Raw genomic sequence first — 20,989 nt, forward strand, 5'->3', positions numbered from 1 at the left:
CACTTAGTGTTGGTCCCTTCAGGTGGGTTGTATTTTTCTTTGTTGGCTCTTGGGGATGAGATCTAGCAGTCTGGCCACCCTACGTGGAGGTGCATGCAGAAAACTTGGACCTCTGTTGCCCTGTTGTTTAAAGGCAGGCAGGTACCAGTTCTTCCTAAGGAGCTCCGAGGGAACTTGTTTTCTCCCCCTTTCATCTTCTGAAATTTACTCAGATTTGGGAGCAGAGGAAGCTCAGCCCACGTCGTTGCCTGACTTTCCAAGCATCTTGTGCCTCGGGAAGAACGGGCACATTTACGTGGACGAGTTTAAATCCCTGGCCACGCTCTCGTCAGGACACCCTCTTTTCTGGTTCCCACATGGTGCTCTTGCACTGCGGTCCAGACAGTTGTCCAGCCTCTGATGGGGAGAGACCTGCATCTGTTCCTTCTCCCAGCCTCTGAAAGTTGCCAGGACTTTGCCTGCACCCAGTCCCCTATACACTCCAACAGGGAGCAGACAGAACGAAGGGAGCTCCTTTATTCCTTTTGGAAGGCCTTTTGGTCATCTACTGACTTTACACATTTGGTAAACATTTGTTTATCACTATGTGCCAAGCACTGTGCCCATTTCTCAAAGTATGTCCTGCAAAACATTAACTGTACAGCATATTAACAGGTGTGTCGTGGAAAAATTGACTGTATGGTTAGTTGGTTCAAAGAAAAGTGAAAGAAATTACTGCAAGACTTCTTAGTTTCCAGTTACTAATGGGAACACTGCGACAGCATCTCACATTTCTCAGCAGTCTCAGTGTTTTTTGGTCATGAAGCTTTTTCTTGAGATAGTATTCAACAGAACACATCATGGAACTGTTGTTTCTGGGAATGAACTTCAGAAAAGCTTGCATTCAGGGGGTGAAACTAGAAGAGCATGTGTGTATCACACCATCCTCCAGACCTGGCTCTTTGTGATGCATTTTACTTTTATCTTTTTATTTTTATTTTTTTTAATTGAAGTAGAGTTGATTTACAATGTTGTGTTAGTTTCTTCTGTATAACACAGTGATTCATTTATGCACACATATATTCTTTTTCATATTCTTTTTTATTATAGGTTATCATAAAATATGAATATAGTTCCCTCGTTGTTTATCAGTTTTATATATAGTAGTTTGTATCTGCTAATCCCAAACTCCTAATTTATCCCTCTCCCCCTTTCCCCTTTGGTAACAGTAAGTTTACTATGTCTGTGAGTCTCTTTCTGTTTTATAAATAAGTTCATTTGTGCCATGTTTTTTAGATTCCACATATAAGTCGTATCATGATATTTGTCTTTCTCTGTCTGATTTACTTCACTTAGTGTGCCGATCTCTGGGTCCATCCATGTTGCTGCAAATGGCATTGTTTTTATTATTTTTTATGGCTGACTAGTATTCCATTCTATACATGTACCACAAGTTCTTTATCCAGTCATCTGTCCATGGACATTTAGGTAGCTTCCATGTCTTGACTATCGTAAATAGTGCTGCTATGAACATTGCGGTGCATGTATCTTTTCCAATTACAGTTTTCTCTGGATATATGCCCAGAAGTGGGATTGCTGAATCGTAGAGTAATTCTATTTTCAGTGTTTTAAGGAATCTCCATACTGTTTTCCCATAACGGCTGCACTAGACTGCATTCCCACCAAAAGTGTAGGAGGGTTCCCTTTTCTCCACACCCTCTCCAGCGTTTATTGTTTGTGGACTTTTTAGTTACGGCTAGTCTGAGTGGTGTGAGGTGATACCTCATTGTAGTTTTGCTTTGCATTTCTCTGATAATTAGCGATGTTGAGCATCTTTTCAAGTGTTACCCATTTTATGTACATGACCTCATTGTTTCTTCCCCACAGTCCTTAAGAGGCAGACAGCACTAGAAAATTGAAACTCCAAATAATGGCAGAATTAGGATCTGACCTTTTTCTGTGATACCACCACTTCACCACTTCTTCACCGACCTAAAAATCACACAAAGAACTTTAAAAAGCACTGAAGTACGGCTTAACATTGTAAGTAAACCACTTCAGATACCTGCTCCAGAAAGAGTGTATAGTTTCTAGACTGCCACGGGATAACAGGCTTTCTGGTTGTTTCTTTTCACAGAACATAGTCAAGATATTAAAAAGATTTTTGAATTCCTCTCTGTCTTCTTTGGGAACCATGCCTGAACAATACATATTAGAGTAAGACTGACTCCTGTAACAAAGATAAACAAGAAAAGATAGCAACTCAAATGTAATAAAGGTTTATTTCTTGGGGGAAGGTCATAGCTCAGGGGTAGAGCACATGCTTATTATGCACGAGGTCCTGGGTTCAATCCCCAGTACTTCCATTAAAAACAACAACAACAACAAAATGTTCATTTCTCATGCATTAACAGTCCAAGATGGGGATTTTGGTTGTCAGGGGAAGGTTCTGCCCTACACAGACCTGTAGGACATCATCAAGTGGTGGCTCTGCTATTTTCAAAATACTGTTTCTCAAGTCATACTGGTGAGATGGGGTTTGCTGTCTGCGGGAGCACCAAGGACACACATCACTTCCTCTCACATCTGACTGCTAGAACTCAGTCACAGGGCACAGCTAACTGCAGGGGTGTCTGGGAGATGTCAGCCAGTTGTATGCTCAGGAAGAAAAGAAACTGTGTTGGACAGTGGGCAGATTCTGCCATGCCACCCACTGAAAAAGATGCTGCCAGAGCTTCCCTTGAGCATCTCCTTAAGATTGGCCAATAATAATCGTAATTATGACCATAATTTGAAAAGTGAAAAAGTGGTTATAATTCAGTAATGGGTATTTACCAAATATACAAAATATACAGTACACCATACTAAATGCTTTACATCTCTTATCTTTAATCCTCTCCTAAACCCCAAGACAAGGGAGAATATTAACACTGCTTGATACAGGAGGAAACTGAGGCTTATAGAATTTTAGAAAACAAACGAAGTCATACTGCCACTCAGTCGGCAGAGGCCGTACAGAACCTGGTCAGTCAGCTTCAGAGCCTGTGCACAACCTCTGTTCTACACTCAGAAGACAGTCGTCTGCCAGGATTACAGCTGTTTAAAAGGAGGCACATAAAAGGACTCAAAGGAGCACACAAAGTGTGTAATAGTCCAGGTGGTGTAATTTTTATTTTCCTCTGTTTTCCAAAGCTATGCTTGAAGAAACTTTTTCCTGTTTCAGACCTTTTCATGACAGTTTTCTTTAAATGAAAGGAGACTGATGTACCAATTGAATTGTGACATTTATAAAAACAAATAAAACAGATCACCTTCTCAATATGACTGTGATGGAGAATGTGACCCTTTCTTTTTCCTGGAACTTGCTTTTGTTGCGTCTCTGTGGGGGCTTGTCTGTGGTTATGGAATAAGAAAAGCTTCCTGGCTGCCTTGTTTGGAATGGTCGTGGCCTTACTTTGTTCTCCACCTGAGTAACTTGCTGCAAAGGGCATTCTGTTTGCTGGGAAAGGAATTCACGTGGAATCCTGTGACTCAGCATTTTCCTTTTGTCATCTCCATGAACCTCTTGACGTGATGTAATCTTTTCTCTTCCTTTTCTGTTGCTGCTGTTGTTCTTACTCTTAAAGCTGATGACTGATTTTGTATTAAAAATGAATTTTGTTTTGAGCAATCTTAAACTCACAGAAATGGTAAGAACAATACAAAGAATTTTTTTTCCTTGAACTGTTTGATGGCGAGTTGACTGCATGATACGGTATCCTCCCCACCCTCATATGTCTGGCTGTTTCCTAAAAGCAAGGACGTCCTTTTACAAAAGCACAACACACTCATTAAGATCTGCAAATTCACATCGTTAAGTTCCAGCTGTTTACTGCAGACCCCATTCAAGTCTTATCTATCGTCTGAGTCCGTTGTAGATGAAGGACCCACCTTAGAACCCCTTGTTGCCTTTAGCTGTCAGTGACTTGGGTCTCCCCACATCTGCAGTGGCCAGCTCCTCAGCCTTTCCTTGACTTTTCTGAATCTGACGCTTTTGAAGGTTGCAGGCTTGTTATTTTATAGACATCACTCCATCTGTTTTTGTCTGGTATAAAATTTAGTTTATCTTTGGCAGGGGTTTCTCAAGTGCTGCTTTCTCCTTTTCGTGGCATCCTGTCCGGAGCACACAGCTTCAGTCTTCCCCACCATTGATGATGTTCGTTCGTTTGGATCACCTGATAAAGGTGGTGTCTACCACCCTTCCCACTAGGAAGTTACTCTTTTTCTCTGTCTCATGTCATTGTTACGTATTTGGTGGGGGAGGTTCTTTGCAAGCATCCCATTCTTCCTTAAACTTCCAGTATATCCATGTATTTATATAGCTTAAGTCTCGTTTCCTGTTTTAGTCAAGAAGTTATTGTCCATGATGATGACGATCTATTTCAAGATTGAACCTGGCTTCTGTGTCCTTTTGATATGTCCCTATCACTTCCTTGCTTTTTGGTACAAAGTTCATCCTCTAAATTCACTGCCTTAGCCCTGCAATTGGCCATTTTTCTTAAGAGGTAGAGAATGGTTTCAGGAATATAAAATCTGCGCTGTGGTGATTGCTATTAGAGACCCTCTTAGCAGGCAAAGTTGTGGAATATATGTACACACAACTTTACAAAGATATATACATATATGAATAAAAAATATATATATATACATTTTCACCTGTATTTATTTTTATATCTATTGTAGGGGAGCAAAATTTGCCACCCCAAAGTGTCTTTTTGGTATGTGGATTATTTTGAGCTGAAAACAATCAAGTTCCAAAGGACTCAGGAAGAAACTTTGACCTTTTCCCCAAATGCCTAAAAGAATATAGATAGAGGACCTGTTCCAGGAAGGGAGCTGTTGCCATGGGCAACTATAGTATAAACTAGGTGCCTAGACAGGGAGTAACCTAGCAAAGTCTGTTTGTTAAAATTCATCTCTGTGTTCCATTGTCTCTGCATGGCAAACATTTGTTTACCAAATATTTGCTTTTCTGTCTTCATGTAAATTGCCTTCCTCCCCTTTGAAGTCCCAAACTACTCTCCCCAATATCCTCTTTTGGATCCTAAACTTTCGTTTGATTTTCTCTTGTTACTCTGTCTCATGTCAATTGAATTCTTAGACCAGCCAGAAGAACCAAGAAGGGTAGAGGAAAATTTCTTCCTCCTCAACACTATGTATGTTAATAACCATGAGTTCGCCCCAGTACATCCAATTCCTATCCAATATCATGGAATTTATTCTAGTTTTTTCCTTTTCCATATTTGTAAATCCCAACTCCAACACTAAGAAGTTTGGCTCCCAGTGCTCTTAAATCTCCTTATTTGCACAGTCCCCCAAGATGTAACGCATCTCTGGTCATGGCCACTGCCCCCTTGCCCCTGCATATGCCCTCCTCATCTTGCCCTTGCCCTGACCTGCGAACCCCACCTTGTGGAAGCCACTTCACCCCACTGAGGCTCTGCCACCAGCTCCTACATGGACACCCCTCCTCATCTGATACAGAAGAAAATGGGGTGGGAGAGGATGGCCATGTTCCAGGTCTTGGACGAGCTACTGGGATGTGTCCCACCAACTGAGGATCCTTGGCTTCACACAGGAAAGAATTCGAGAGCAATCTATAGTAGAGTAAAGGTAGATTAATTCAGAGAGCTATGTACTCCGTAGTTAGAATATGGACCTTCTCAAAAGGCAAGAGAAAAGCCACAGGGCGCAGGGTTGTTAGTTTTTATGGGCTCGGTAATTTCATATGCTAACAAGTGGGAGGATTGTTCCAACTACTTAGGGGAAGGGGCTGGGATTCTCAGGAATTGGGCCATCACCCACTTTTTGACCTTTTATGGTCAGCCTCAGAACCTTCATGGCACCTGGGGGAGTACCATTTAGCATGCTGTTGTATTGCAGTGAGCATCTGTTGAAACTCAAGGTCCACTGGGAGTTGAATCTTCCACCATCTTGGTGCTAGTTGCTGTGTCATTCTTTTAATGGTTGTGCCCTGCCCCCTCCCCTCCTGTCACAATCCCATTGGGGTGTGGATTACCTGCATGGGACCAGGGACCTGTGCAGTTGCCTTCGGCTGCCCCCTAGGGCTGACTGCCCACACCAGGCACCCCCTGCTGGGGCAACTCTGTCCTCACCCAGCTGGGTCTCCCAGTCCCCACAGCAGCTGCAGGGCACCCTCCTCAACCCATTCAGCCTGACTCCCCACGTGGATGCTAAACTCCCATTTTTGTCTGCCCTAATGGAGAGCAGAATTTGCTACCCTAATATATACCTCTTGACATGCTAAAAAACAAAATTCAACTGAGTAAATTTGAAGCTATAATCGGCTTTATTAAACAATCCATGAATTGGGCAGCATCCCCTCTAGTAAATCAAAGTGAGGGGTTGTACTGAATGAGAAGGGAAAAGTTTTTTATAGGAAGAAGGGTGGGGCAAGGGAGTGACTAGTGAAAGAAAAGAAAGGATTATTTTTAGGCTGGGACATCTTTCTGGGGTGGGGGGAGGGACTGGCAAGGGTTTTATCACCCAGATTGCCTCTTCTGTCAGGACGGTGAGAAGAGGGAAGCTTTTGCCCACATGACACATTACCTCCTTGGTGCTGACCAGAAAATTCCAAACTGGTTGCTTAAGATCACATTCCTGGTGAAGGCTGAGACTGCAGTTAGGTTTGGTATTAGATCTGTGTTTGGTATCATGGGCTTTAGCATAAGCATTTTGGGCTTCAGTCTTCCTCTTTAACAGTTAGAAGGACTTAAGCTGCTTATTTTTAAGAAACAGCTGACATGGGAGAAGCTCTGAAAACTGTATAAAAGTTACCCTTTTGTAAGAGAATTTATAAGGGAAATCTCCATCTGTAAGAGTGTTTTCCTGTCTCTACCCAGAAGAGGAAGAGGACTAACTTTCTAGAAAGTCTTATCAGTGGGGAAGGCACCAACTTAAATCTGCATAACAGCCTTACCCTTGTTTCCTGTGCTTTGCCTGGTAACCTCCCCACACTGGCTCCCCAGCACCCTAACATCTTTCTGTTATCTATAGCTAGAGATGATCGTTAAAGTGATGGTTTGGACTATTTCCAGGAGTGACTCCGTTTACTTGGGTCTCTCCCACGTATACAAGAGATATACATGTTATTAGACATCTGTTGTTTTTCTCTTATTAATCTGTCTTGTCTCAGCCAAGATCCTAGAAGGGTAGAGGGAAAAATTTCCTCCTCTACAGCCCTTCTCACCTTACTTGGATTCTACGCCTATGCCAGGCTGTCTCTTCATGGCAGTGCCCTCCTCACTGTGCTGGAGATCCCTTACCTGGCAAAAGCATCCTTCTTATTGGAAGCCCTCCCTGGATACCTAGGCTCCGATAGAACCTGTGCCTGGCTGTCCCGAAGGATCCCTTCCTCCCTCTGTTCAGGCTAGACACCTTGCCCTGGGCCACAACCACCTCCTCCAGTTCTAGCCTCCGACCTTCTCTGACCACTGATTGGCTTTAGGGCTGAATTGTTCTAGTGGGAAAGGGGAAAAGAAGAGGAAAAATGAGAAGAGAAAGAAACTGTCTTTCTTTTTTTAAAAATTTTTAAAATTCAGGTATAGTTGATTTACCACATCAATTTCAGGTATACAGCAAAGTGATTCAGTTATACATATACATACATATATATTTGTTCTTTTCAGATTCTTTTCCATTATATGTTATTACAAGAAATTGAATAGAGTTCCCTGTGCTAAACAGTAGGTCCTTGTTTATCTATTTTATATATAGTAATGCATGTCTGAGAAACTCTTTCTCAGCTTGCAATATTGTGAAATACATATATATTTGGTCATTCTAATGACCAAAATGTATTTTTCCTATATATTTGGTCTTTGTCCATGGTTCCTGGCTCACAGATCCCCAAATCCTTGTAATTTCCTGAACAAGAAGAATAATGGAAGCATCTTTTATTATAATACTTGATCTCTTGTTCTCAGTTCCTGAAATCTTTTCATTCATAACAAGCTCCTTTCCACCACTGGGCTTATTATGTTAATGAGGTGACTTCTGGGAAGCACCTAAGGGTGGGGGCTGGTGGCCAGGGGAGTCAACCAAGAATAATAGAGGGCTGGAACTGTCAGTCCCACCCCCTGATGTCTGGGGAGGGGAGAGGGACTGGAGGTCGAACCAATCACCAGCGACCATTGATTTAATCAGTCGTGTTTATGTAATGAAGCCTCCATAGAAACCCAGCAGGAGGGGATTCAGAGAGCTCCCAGGCTGCTGAACCAGATACCTCCACGTGCCACTGTCCCAGGGCCCAGACTCTATTGGGACAGAAGCACTTTGTTTGAGACCTCACCCTATGTATCTCTTCATCTGGTCGTTGATTTGTGTCCTTTAGTGTCTTTTATTGTAAACGGGCAATCTAACGAGTAAACTGGTTTCCTGAATCTTGTGAGCCTCTCTACCGATTTAATCAAGCCCATGGAAGGAGTGGTGGGAGCTTCTTATTTCTCAGAGGCATGAGTCACAACCTGGACTTGTGATTGGCATCTGGGTGAAGGGCCGTCTTGTGGGACTGAACCCCTACCCTGTGGAATCTGATGCTATCTCTAGGTAGATAGCATCAGAATTGAACTGTAGGATGCGCAGCGGGGGTCTGCGAATTGCTTGGTGGTGTGGGGCAAATCCCTACACACGTTGGAACTGGGTGCAGAAACCTTACAGCCATAAAGCATCACTGTGACAAACCCTGAGCCAACTCTTAAGATTCTGTGCCTCTGATCAAGTTTGTTCTGGAGACCATCTCTGGGTACAGAGTCAGAGATCTGAGTGATTGAGAGCTTCAACAGACAGGGCACCAGCCTAGAGGTTAGGAGGCCTGGCCTCTGTCTGGTCCTGACTCTGCACTTTGCCAGGGGTGACGCCTGTTCCACCGCTAGTCCTTTGTATAAATGGGGTGATAAATAAACAAAACGATCAATAGATAAGATGCCTGATCAGAGTCCTTTTTCTGCACGTGTGAAATAGAGGCAGTTGTCATGAAGGTGAAGCGAGGTAAGGCATTCTGAAGTGCTTTGAAAACCAATGCGTATATGACATGTTTATAAGGAAAGTGTTTCATCAGGAAATATTAATATAATGCACATTTTTAGCAGGGCAGTTCTTTATGACTGAGGAAACTGATGTGACTAAAATATACCCCAATACATAGAGCTGAAGATGTGTGGTGGGGGGATAAAAGCTGGGATGCTGAGGCGGGACTGGGGTGGCACCTGCTGGGCCTTGCTGAAACCAGAATGCTGTACGCTTCTGAGGGAACTTTGAGGGACTCAAGGCTTAATTCAATTTGCCCATTTATCAATTATTTAATTGTAAACTTTCTAAGAGGAAGCTTTGTTTCTTCAGTGGTCCCCCAATCCCCAGATTCACGTCTCTGCCTCCTTGGTGGACATTTCCTCTGGGTACCGACCCCGTGGTAGTATCTTCTAGGACTCCCTTTCTCACTGCTGTTTGCCGTCCACCTACGTGTGGTGTCTCACTGAACGACGTCCTCCTTCAGCAAAAGAAGCCAGCTAAATGGGATCTCTCAATCTGAAAATTCCTTGATTCCCAAGGCTTCCCTTTGTGCAAAAGGAATGAATTTAAAAAGTTTTCCCATGTGTAATGAACAAAATTCCTCTTTGGTATTTTTGTAAGACATTCTGATACATCTTTAACTTGCTTTTCACTTTTTCTTGAATGCTAGAATAATGGATTCTAAGTACAGCCAAACCAACAAAAGGACCCTGAGGTCACCAGCCCTTTATGGATTTCTAGCGTGGCTCTAGATTAGAGGGACTTGGGCTTCATTTTAAGGAGATTCCAGAAAAACCACAAAAGAAATTCAGGACCGTTCAAAAGAAGCAGCAAGGTCAAAGCTGAGAAAAGACAGTTAAGAAATGCCACATTTGAGAAAGCTGAAGACAGTGTGAACAGGGCAAGGAAGTGGTCAGTTCTAGCAGACAGTGGAGCAATGAGGTTGAAAGGAGATGAAAACCACTGACTCACAGCCTCCCCTTCCATTTGCCTTGCTGCTAAGTGCCTTGACAAATTCTTAGTTATTTCTGCAGGCACCTTGTGACTGCAAGGGATTTCTTAGCTCAGTGGTAACTGGGAGATGCCACACAGGTAACTGTACTGGACCAGTGAGTGGGAGGAGGAACATTTTCCCTCCAGGGTGACCTAGAGGGTGTCACTGTGTGGCACTGATTTCAACTGGATTGGACAACATCTGAAGAGTAGGTTCCTCTCATGTATATCCCTTCATTTCGTCCATTCATTCCTTTAGAAATCAGTTATTGCATACATGGGGTTGTCAGTTGGTTTAAACCAAAATATCAGGCACATTTAATAAAAATATGGAGACCAATGTTTTAAAAAAAAACCCTAAAATTCCAGTGATAACGGAAAACTTATTATTCGTTAGAGATGGTGGCTTGCATACATCTGTTTGCCTTGGTTCTTTTGAAAGACCCCACTAAAATGACTGTGAATTTTATTTTCAAGCCCAAACCCATAAAGACAAAGAGAGTAGAGGGAACAGACGGGGAAAAGGGAAGATGGAAAGCCAGTGGATGAGTGGGAACTGATGTGGCCAACTCAAAGAGGCAAAATCCCAAGCTGGCCAGGGTGGGAAGGGAGGCATCCGTTCCATTTGCACCCCAGATATGCTCAGAAATCAAGAGACACCAGGCATCTCCAAAATGGGAGCAAGTGAAAAAAACAGGTTGAAATCTTCTGAAGAAGCAGTTAGACCCCCAGCTCCCTTGTCAGTCTTACAGCCGATAGTCTGACCTTTCCCTGCCTTTGCACAGGACCAAGGGCTAGTCTGTAGACCTGCGCTGCCCAACACAGTAGCCACTCAGCACATGTGGTTTTTGAGCACTTGAAATGTGGCTCTTGTGAACTGAGACGTGTTGTATGTGTGAAATACACACTGGATTTGAAGACTTAGTACAATCAAATCAAAAAATACCTCTTGGTATTTTTTAAAATGTCGATTACATGTTGAAACAATAGTGCTTTTGATTTATTGTGTTGACTTAAACGTATCATTAAAATTCCTGCCTCATCTTTCTTTTTATTTATTTATTTTTAATATGACTGAGAACATTTAAAATGACTTCCGTGGCTCCCATGATATTTCTCTTGGACAGAACTGCTCTAGAGAGCGTGAACCAAAGATGACTCGAGGGTGAGGGCCCAGCAGAGGTGCTTCCATACTGAAAGCAGCATGGTCCAGCAAAAGCTCCCAGGAAATAGACCACCCAGCCCCTTCCCTCACTCAGATCCCAGAGTGCTGGCAGTTGATCTGCTCACCAGGTAGGAGAGGGGCCCATTCACCCCAGGACAGCCTAGGAGAAGCCCCACAGATCCCGAGGTAAACCCTGACAGCCCCTGCCATCTCCCCAGCATTCACTTCTGTACCTGGAGACAGATTCCTGCAAACTGCCACAAGTTTCTTGGGAGAATGTGCCTGTCCGCCTGCACACACTAGCCAGAAGGCCAGAGTCGGTGTCCCTGCTGCTGGTGGATCAAGAGCCTAGCTCCCCGGCTCCGCCCCTGGCTAGACACTGAGCTGTGTGGCTCGAGTTCCTCATGGCACTGAGTTTCGGTTGCTCACTCTGGACTGGCCCCCACCCCCTGTCTCGCTTCTCTGTCTCCCCACTGGACTTCCCTGAGGTCACCTGTGAAATTTATTTCCTGAACTCGGCTCCTTGTCTCTGGGTCTGCTTTGGGGGAACCTACACCAAAACAAATTGAGAGCAGAGGTTCTTCAGGAAAACAGCCCAGCCGTGTCCCTCTGCAGGGGAGCCGCTGTGGAAAAGCCTCACCCAGGCTCATGGCACTTTCCATAACCTACTTTCAAAATGAGCATGGAGTCTGAACCGCCAGACACAGAAGGAATCCTCTAATGATTCAGAGAGCAAAACAACGTTGTTGTTTTTTAAAGTGACAGTCATAATTTATGGCGTATGTTTCTGCCTTGCTTGTGCATGGGAGTAATACTGTGCCATCAGACTAATGCACAAGAAGAAAGCATGCCTGTCTGCGCCTGTGGCACTAAACAGAGAGCTAAAATGCTGGGCTGTCTACTCCCTACACCAGGTGCTGCCACTCCTCGAGTCAGGTGCTGGAATACAGAGAGTCAAGCCAGTCCCTGCTGTCCAACGAGGTACAGTCTAAAGGAGAAGGCAGGCAAGAGGGGAAGTGCTTTTTGTGCCACGGGATGGAGTCTGCACAGCAGGCTAGGCCGCCAAAGTAACCCTGAAACAGACAGGCTAGGAGGAAGGCACTGGGAAACATGGGCAGAGGGCCAGCTGGAAGCAGCAGAGGGAAGGTCAGGACTGCAGAAGGGACCACGTGCGGGAAACCGAAATATCCTGAGATAGTTGCAGTGAAGGTGTGAACAGGAAAGGTCCAGGAATGAGGCTGGAAGACAGCCCAGCCCGGCTTATCATGCCAAGAAGTGGGAATGATTTTCTGCAGGAGCCCAGGCATCATCGAAAGGCTTGGGGCAGCTTCATCTAAAGAGGGAACATCTTCAGTGGTCTCCACAGTCTTTCCCTAGTGGCCGGATCCCCCCCGCCTCTCGCAGTCTGTAGAGGAAATGGACACAACCCCTACCTACCTCTGAATCCTTTGAAAGGGAAAAGTGGCTTGGGCTTCTGGAGCCAGGTGCAGCAGGGAGATGGGGAAGGGGCCTGGCAATGCTGGGAAGTGTGGTTTTCACGCTTCGAGCCCCCCACCCCGCCCCCACCACGAATGATACGTGTTTCTGTGCCTCTGTGTCTCCATTTGGCGGGACCTCTCCCCACAGAGCTGACCGGCAGGCCTTCCTCTTCCTGAGACCCATTCTGTCTGGGTCCCACTTCCGGTGACAAGTCAGTGGATCAGGCACTCTGATTGCGGCTAATGTGCAATTCTTCTCATGTTACGTAGCATCTTTTCTTCATTATTGAAGTAAAGCTGATTTACAATACTGTGTTAGTTTCTGGTGTACAGCACAGTGATTCAGTTATACATATATTCTTTTTCATATTCTTTCTCATTATAAGTTATTACAAGATATTGAATATAGTTCCCTGTGCTATACAGTTGGACCTTGTTGTTTATCTGTTTTATATATAGAGGTTTGTATCTGCTAATCTCAAACTCCTGATTTATCCCTCCTCTCCCCTTTCCTCTTTGGTAATCTTAAGTATGTTTTCTATGTCTGTGGGTCTATCTCTGTTTTGTAAATGAATTCATTTTTTACCCCTTAATGGAGGCTCTGGGGATTGAACCCAGGACTTCATGCACACCAAATTGGTGCTCTACCACTGAGCTAGACCCAGCACTCCCCAATAAGTTCATTTGTATCATTTTATTAAGATTCCACAAATAAGTGATATCATACAATATTTGTCTTTCTCTGTCTGACTTCACTTACTGTGATAATCTCTAGGTCCACCCATTATTGCTGCACATGGCACTATTTCATCCTTTTTATGGCTGAGTAGTATTCCATTTGTGTGTGTGTATGTGTGTGTGTGTGTGTGTGCGCGCGCGCGCACATGCGCACACACACACACACACACATTCCACAACTTCTTTATCCAGTCATCTGTTGGTGGACATTTAGGTGGTTTCCTTGTCTTGGCTATTGTAAATAGTGCTGCTATGAATATTGGGGTGCGTGTATCTTTTCAAATTAGAGTTTTCTCCAGATATATGCCCAGGAGTGGGATTGCTGGATCATAGAATAACTATTTTTAGTTTTCTGAGGAGTTGCCATAGTATTTTCCATAGTGGCTGCACCAAATTGCATTCCCACTGACAGTGTAGAAGGATTCCCTTTTCTCCACAGTCTCCAGCATTTATTATTTGAGGAGAATACCTTATTGTTTTGATTTCCATTTCTCTGATAATTAGCGATATGAGTATCTTTTCATGTGCTTTATTGGCCATCTGTATATCTTCTTTGGAAAAATGTCTGTTTAGGTCTTCTGTCCATTTTTTTGATTAGGGCCTTTGTTTTTTTGTTATTGAATTGTATGAGCTGTTGTATATTCTGGACATTAAGCCCTTGTCAGTCTTGTCATTTGCAGATATTTCCTCCCATTCCATAGGTTGTCTTTTCCGTTTTATTTATGGTTTACTTTGCTGTGCAAAAGCTTAAATTTGATTAGGTCCCATTTGTTTATTTTTGCTTTTCTTTATGTTGGCTTGGGAGACTGACCTAGGAAAACATTGCTAAGATTTATGTCAGGGAATGTTTTGCCTATATTTTCTTCTAGGAGACTTACGTTGTCCTGTCTTATGTTTAAATCTTTAAGCCATTTTGAGTTTATTTTTGTGTATGGTGTGAGGGAGTGTTCTAACTTCATTCATTTACATGCAGCTGTCCAGCTATTCCAGCACTAGTTACTGAAGAGAGGGTCTTTTCTCCACTGTATATTCTTGACTCCTGTGTCAAAGATGAATTTGACCATAGGTCTGTGAGTTTATTCCTGGGCTCTCTATTCTGTTCCATTGATCCATATGTCTGCTTTTGCACCAGTACTATGCTGTCTTGATGACTGTAGCTCCATAGTATTGTCTGAAGTCTGGGAGGGTTATTCCTCCAGCTTCATTCTTTTTCTTCAGTATTGCTTTGGCAATGCTGGGTCTTTTGTGATTCCATATAAATTTTAGGGTTATTTGTTCTAGTTCTATGAAGAATGTCCTGGGTAATTTGATAAGGATCACATTAAATCTGTAGATTGCTTTGGGTAGTATGGCCATTTTATTAAGTTGCATAACATCTTAAACCAGTTACACGAGAAAAGTTTCTAGAAAGCACTAAGAATGAATCTAAGGGGAGAACATCAGACTCCTTTTCCTCACAGAGTGACAGGGACGAGGTCTGCTGGCAGAAGTCTTCTTGGCACCCCTAAATCCTCACCCAGACACATGGGACATGGAGAGGCATAAATAGGCAAAGGAAGGGAACTGTGTTTAAGGTAGCTGAGAGGGGCCCGCGAGGCAGCCCTTAAAACCATCTGCAGGCAACACGGTGGGGCTTTCTGCCATCATAGAGCACAAGAATGGGTGTCGCTGTTAGAATAAAAGTTAGTTTACAAAAATAGGTGGTCGTGGTGGGCAAACTATGGCCTATGGACCACATTTTTCCAACCCTGGAATAGAGGGGAAAATTGGAAAAAAAAAAAAACCAACCAAAACCCCATGGGCTTTGGAAACACATAGATTTGAACTCAAATCCTAGCTCTAATAAGTACTAGATATGTAGTCTTATGGAGGCTAGTTGACCTCTCCAGTCCTCATTTCTCTTGAATGTACGATGGGACAGTGATACCCACCTCTAGTATAGTGACAGGGCTTTAAGATTTGATTCTAAATATAGGGACCTTAATACTATGCCCGGCACATGTAGGCACCCAACAGATACCAGTCCCTCTTCTCTACTTAGACTTTTCCGTAAGCTGGCATTTTTTAACATGTGTGGGTATCAATAAATACTCATTGATCCCTTGATTGATTGAGTGATCAAATGGCAGATCCCAGAGAGGCAAGATAAGAGTCAGAATGTTTCTGGAGTCCCATGTTTCTTGGAGTGATGGAGTGGGATATACTTGGGATGTTGTGTGACGTTTGGAAGTCAATGAGAGATTTGAAGACTTTCTGATTCAGTTAGGGCATCATGGTTGCAAGCAAAATAAATTGATTGGCTAGTTGAAACCAAAAGGAAATTTACTGGAAGAATCCAAGAGAAGCTGGGGAATGAGATTTGGGGCCAATGAGGCAGTTGAAGGAAGGCTCAGAAGCAGAAATTTCACATCAGACTTGCCCTGGTTGCTAGAAAACTTTTTTCTTTTATATTGAAATATTGAGCTTAACATTCAAAGTCCCATGGAGTTTCTGTTTTTTTTCCTTAGATGGAATTAGCTTAGTTACATGCCTGTCCCTTCACTACATGAGAGAAAAAAGAGGAAGGATGTTGTTGGGCAAAGATTCTCCAGGGACTTACTGACTTCCTTAGTGGGAAAGCCAGTACCTGGTTGAGTTGAGTAATCTAGATTGTGACCACAATAACCACATAGGAAGAGAAAGTTCTCAGACCCAACAAAAGGCATCAGGATGATTGGGCTGAAAGGCCCCTTGTCCATCTGCTATGGATTTCTCAGCCTTGACACTGTTGACATTTTGGGCAGAATAATTCTGTTGTGAGGGGCTGTCCTGTAGAATGTTAGCAGCATCCTGGTCTCCACCAAGTAGATGCCAATAGCAGGGCTCCCTCCCCCTTCCCATATCCCTGGGGTTGGGAGCAAAGTCACCCCAGGTGAGAACTCGAGGGCTGGCTCCCATCCTGGGGGTCCTCGGAATGCTCTGCCTGGTTTGGTCTTACATAACCAGTCCCTCAGGGACTTGGTCAGCCCTGAGGATAGATTTACTTTAGTACCTGGGATCCACTCTGCATCCTGAGTGGATCCTATATTGTTTCAGTTACCACAAAATAGTTTAATAAATATTTTATTGTAACAGTTTCTAAATACCCCCAGATTCAGGTAAGACTTGCCTTTCCGGTGGCCTAGACACTCAAAGGTGAACACATGAATAAATGAATAAATACATGAATGGAAAAGAGGAAACGACTCATCCAGTTTTATTCTGTCCACACAGTGGCTCTGGGGGATTCTGCCTCTCATATCACCAGACCTCCTGGTAGCATCGGACTCAGGCTCAGCCACTTAGAACTTTTCTCACTGGAGTGTGAGGGCCAATGGGCAAAGGAAAGAGGTGGGGGAGAGGAGAGGAAGGGATACTTGTGGAATGTTGGCTTCCAAAGGGATTGAGAGAGCACCTGCTCCCCCATCCTGACTGCTTTCAGGAGGCAGGTGGGGCTCGACACCATGAGGTAACTTTCCCACAGTTGCTCTGTCAGGAAAGAGATGGGACCCTTGGGGAAGACAGGAGAGAAAGAGACATGGGTAGCAGAGAGAGGAAGACTAGACAGGAAGGAAGAGACAGTGTTGCTCATGAAAGGCAGAGGTGTAGACCCACCCACTCATGACCCAGAGCTGTGGCCCGCCCACCTCTGATCTGTGGGGTGAGTCACTCAGGGCCGCACCAACTCCCTGGTGACCCTTCCAGTGTGTCCTTTGGAAACATGTGAGGTTGGTTCCCTTTTGAAACAACAACTGCCACTGCCATTGCTGCTGTTCGTGATTAAGCTCTCTGTGCCATTGTATGTATTTTCTCATTGATTCCTCCCAGAAAGTGAGTAAGAGAGTGAGAGTGTGGTCCCTGTTTTATGGGTGAAGATACAGAGGTTCAGAGAAGTTAACTTGACCAAGGGCAGAAACAGGATGTCAACCAAGGTCTGACTCACTGCAAGGCCTGGACTGTGGATGGTGGGGGCTTTCCAGCCTAGAAACTTCTAGCTCCAGGCCCTGGAGAAATGGAGGAGAGGAAGTGAGAGATCCTGTCATCCTAGTCCAGCTGAGACCCACTCAGATGTCTACACCTTCAGCTTTTTCAGCAGGACTTAACTTTTTGAACCTAACTTTGATCCAGCTTGGGAAATGCAGCCGTCTCCAAATGAAACCCTATCTCACTCTCCAGCTGGTGTATTAACTTGCTTTCCCATTTCCTCCTCCCCTCCTTGGTCGGTGGGTCAGCAGGCTACTCAGTAGCACCTTGGCCAGTGAATCAATGGAGAAGGAAAGTAAACGAAGAAAAACTTAGCTCAACTCTTGTTACCTGAGGCGGCAGCTGAAACCAATGCCCACAAAGGGGGTTTTGTATTTCCCATGAATTTAAAATGTCCCTGTCACTCATGCTACCAAGTGTCCTGAGTTGGTGACCCAAAAGAGAATGCAGTCGTTGTGCAGGTGGGACAGTTTATAAGGAAATACTTCACAGCACACAGTTACGCTGTAAAAACTCAACCCCAAGGAGCTAACTGTTGAGCGGTTTCTTTGTTGTTCCTGCCTTGGTTGGCGGTGGGAGGAGGGGAGCAGTGGCGCTCTTGACAAGCTCGAGAGCTTGGAGGGGTGGTCCAGGGCGTGCTCCCCACTCTTCTCTGTGGGTCTGAACTGTGCCCCCAGCTGCCTCTGTGCCGCTTTCTCCCTCCTCACCCAAGGCTGTCCTTTCTGCACACCACGCACCTGGCCCGAGAACGTACAAGCTTAGTTGGTGGTTTTTGTTCGTTTGTTTGTTTTGTTTTGTTATGTTTTGTTTTTGGCAGTGGCGGGGTCTGGGGGTAGAGTTAGTTTTATTTATTTATTTAACGGAGGTCCTGGGGATTGAACCCAGAATCTCATGCATGCTAGGCATGCACTCTACCACTAAGTTCTACCCTCCCTCCAAGTTCGGTTTTTAAATTGAGATGTGTGTATGTCAGAGACGTACTGATAAGATGATCAGCAGCTGCTGAGCCAATTATTGGCGTCCGACAAACTTGGCCTTTGGGAGGAGCTTTTCTGGTGGGCTTGACCATGAAGCTTTGGAGGAAAAGGACACCATTCCCATCAAAGGAGTAGCAGGTGTCTTTTCAAAACTTTTCTTTTTTTCTCTTCTCTTTTTCTCTTCTTTCCCTTTCCTCTCCTTTTTTAATGCTCTCCCACGCAGAGGAAGGGGAGCCACTGTTGTGTAAGAAAATACCGTATTGGTGTGCAACGCAGAGGTGCAGTGGTGCTTTGTTCCCAAGCGGAGGGGCGATTCTGGTTTAGCTGAAGAGTGAGCCTATTTCATTTCTGAGGTTGAAAGTGAAACAAGAAGATGAAGCTTCCTAATTCTGACTTAAGTTCTTTTTTAAAATTATTCTTCTTAGGAACTTCTTCAGTGTCAAAAGGAATTACATTTTCCCTCTCTTCTCTCCCCCTCTTCTTCTTTTAAAGAGTTTCTGAAAGGTTGTTCTTATTTCTCTAACTTTTTATCGTGAAGAAATCTCAAGCAAAAGTGAAGAGTCTAGTAAATCCTTCTATACTCTGGGAAAATGTAAAGCTCGCAAAAGTAGGCAAATAAATGGAATTAAGTAGCAAACATGGGGGAAAACAAGAGTCTCACTTTGGAATCTCAGTCGTAAAGACATGTAAGTTACACATGGACGTGTAAAGTAACAAGACTTTCATCTCTTGGGGGGAAGGGGGCTCTGTCTCTGGCCCAGACCCCTAAAATCTGCCTTTGTGGTATCTTTCTTGCCACAAGGATTCATGAATATACAGAGGCCTTGGATAGAAGGCAGATGAAACCTGAGATTTCAGCAAAGCCTGGTAGATAGGATTTCAGAAAAGCCAGCAGGCCATCAGGTTGGTACCGTCCTGGAGGAGCTGCTGGTAGGCCCAAAGGAGGGAAGGCGGAGGGTGGGGGCAGACCAGAGGAAACGCTTCCAGTCACCTGGCCAGGCATAGGGTTAGCATCTAGCCAGGGAGACGGACTCTTCAGTGGTCTAGACGAGACTTTCACATACCTGCAGACCACCTGGGGAGCTTCTAAGATGTAGGTGGAGTCAGGGGGTCTCGGGGAAGCCTGAGAACCTGCATTTCTAGCAAGCTTCCAGGCAGAGCCAGCATCATGGTCTATAACCCGTGTAGGCTTACCAGGCCCTGCGCTCAGCGCCCTGAGCTTGGTTTAATGCTCTACTGTCACCTTCTTGAAATTCTTAACAATTTTTTTATTTGAACGTGTGTTTGTAAGTTAAGTCTGATGGGACAACGTCGCCTGCACGAGAATGGAGGGGATGCATGTGGTGCAGCATGATCATGCGTGTCCCCGGTCTCTTGCCCCACCCCATCATTCAGTGTCGGAGATGACCTCCGAGTACAAAGTGCTGGTGGCAGATCCGCAGATCTCCAGGCAAGTACAGGGCAATGTGCTGTGTCTGTGCCTTAGGAAGGTTGAGGGAGCTGACAGCTTCGGAACCAGAACATGATGTGAACCAGAAAGAAAAAAAATGATGTCCTAAGAAACACAAATGGCCACGGAACCCCATTATATCCTCTTATGTTACTTCTGTATATGAAGCCAACCACATCTGCTGAAAAATGATGCCACAGAAGGAAAGTTCCGTTTCCTTTCACTCCTTCCTTATTCATCAGGAAACACAAAGTAGAGATTGTTGGTAGACATGTGTGCTTTTTAGGAAGTAGAATAAAAACAACCGAGTTGCTTTATTCTGTGGCCACTGTTCTGCTAAGAGCAAAATACATCTTTGTGTACATTTACAAAATTACAAATTGTGTAATTTTGATGATTCCACCTATGAGTTCAAAGTTCCATTTCCATTTAAAACTGGCATTACACGATAAAAAGATGAATGGGAAATCCATGCCAGTAATAAAATCTTAATATTTCTTTACTTAGAATGACATTAAATAGCAAACATAAAAAAACAGGACATTTGAGAGGTTGAGGAAAGGGAAAACTTTTATCTTTTAGTGCCTTTCATGCACTTTTTTCCTGCCTTTGGAACAAGGGGCCCGCGTTTATTTTGTACTGGGTCACACACATGATAGAGCTGGCCCTGCTTTTAGATCGTGCTGGTGCTCCTGGCTGACAGACCACATTGTGAAAAGTGAGAGTCTAGAGCCAGGTTTTGAAGCCAGACAGATCTGGGTTCAGTTGCAGATACTGTCATCTGCTAGTTGCCTTTGGGTTGCTAGATATTCCTTAGAGGGATATGTAAGCAAAAGGCAAAACGTTATCTTTCTGCCTCATTAATAATAGTAATTGTCTCACTTGGTATGTGATATTTCTGATGACCTACTTTCATTTCCTTATCTATACGGTGTAGGTGGTCACTCCTCCCAGATAGGAATTCAAAAGACAGTGCCCTCCTCTAAACTCTTCTTACCCTCTGCAGACCCTGGAGCTGAACAACGGGTCCATTTCTTCTCTGCTGCAGTTGGTAATTGACCTTTTTTTTTTTCATTAATTGACGTATAGTTCATTTATAATTTTGAGTTCGTTCCTGGTGTATAGCATAGTGATTCAG

At 44.1% G+C, this 20,989-nt stretch overlaps 1 protein-coding gene and 1 non-coding gene across 2 annotated transcripts in view; both read left to right on the forward strand.

Annotated features, from left to right (window-relative positions):
• The window catches only part of GCNT1 (glucosaminyl (N-acetyl) transferase 1), a 122,885-nt gene that overhangs the window by 81,543 nt on the left and 20,353 nt on the right, over nucleotides 1-20,989 (forward strand). The gene's annotated exons all lie outside the window — the stretch shown is intronic.
• On the forward strand, nucleotides 2,272-2,345 carry TRNAN-AUU (transfer RNA asparagine (anticodon AUU)). Its single transcript has one exon. It is a non-coding gene; the product is annotated as a tRNA-Asn (tRNA).

Source organism: Camelus bactrianus, chromosome 4 (genome assembly GCF_048773025.1).
Source record: "Camelus bactrianus isolate YW-2024 breed Bactrian camel chromosome 4, ASM4877302v1, whole genome shotgun sequence".
Taxonomy (NCBI): Eukaryota; Metazoa; Chordata; class Mammalia; order Artiodactyla; family Camelidae; genus Camelus; species Camelus bactrianus.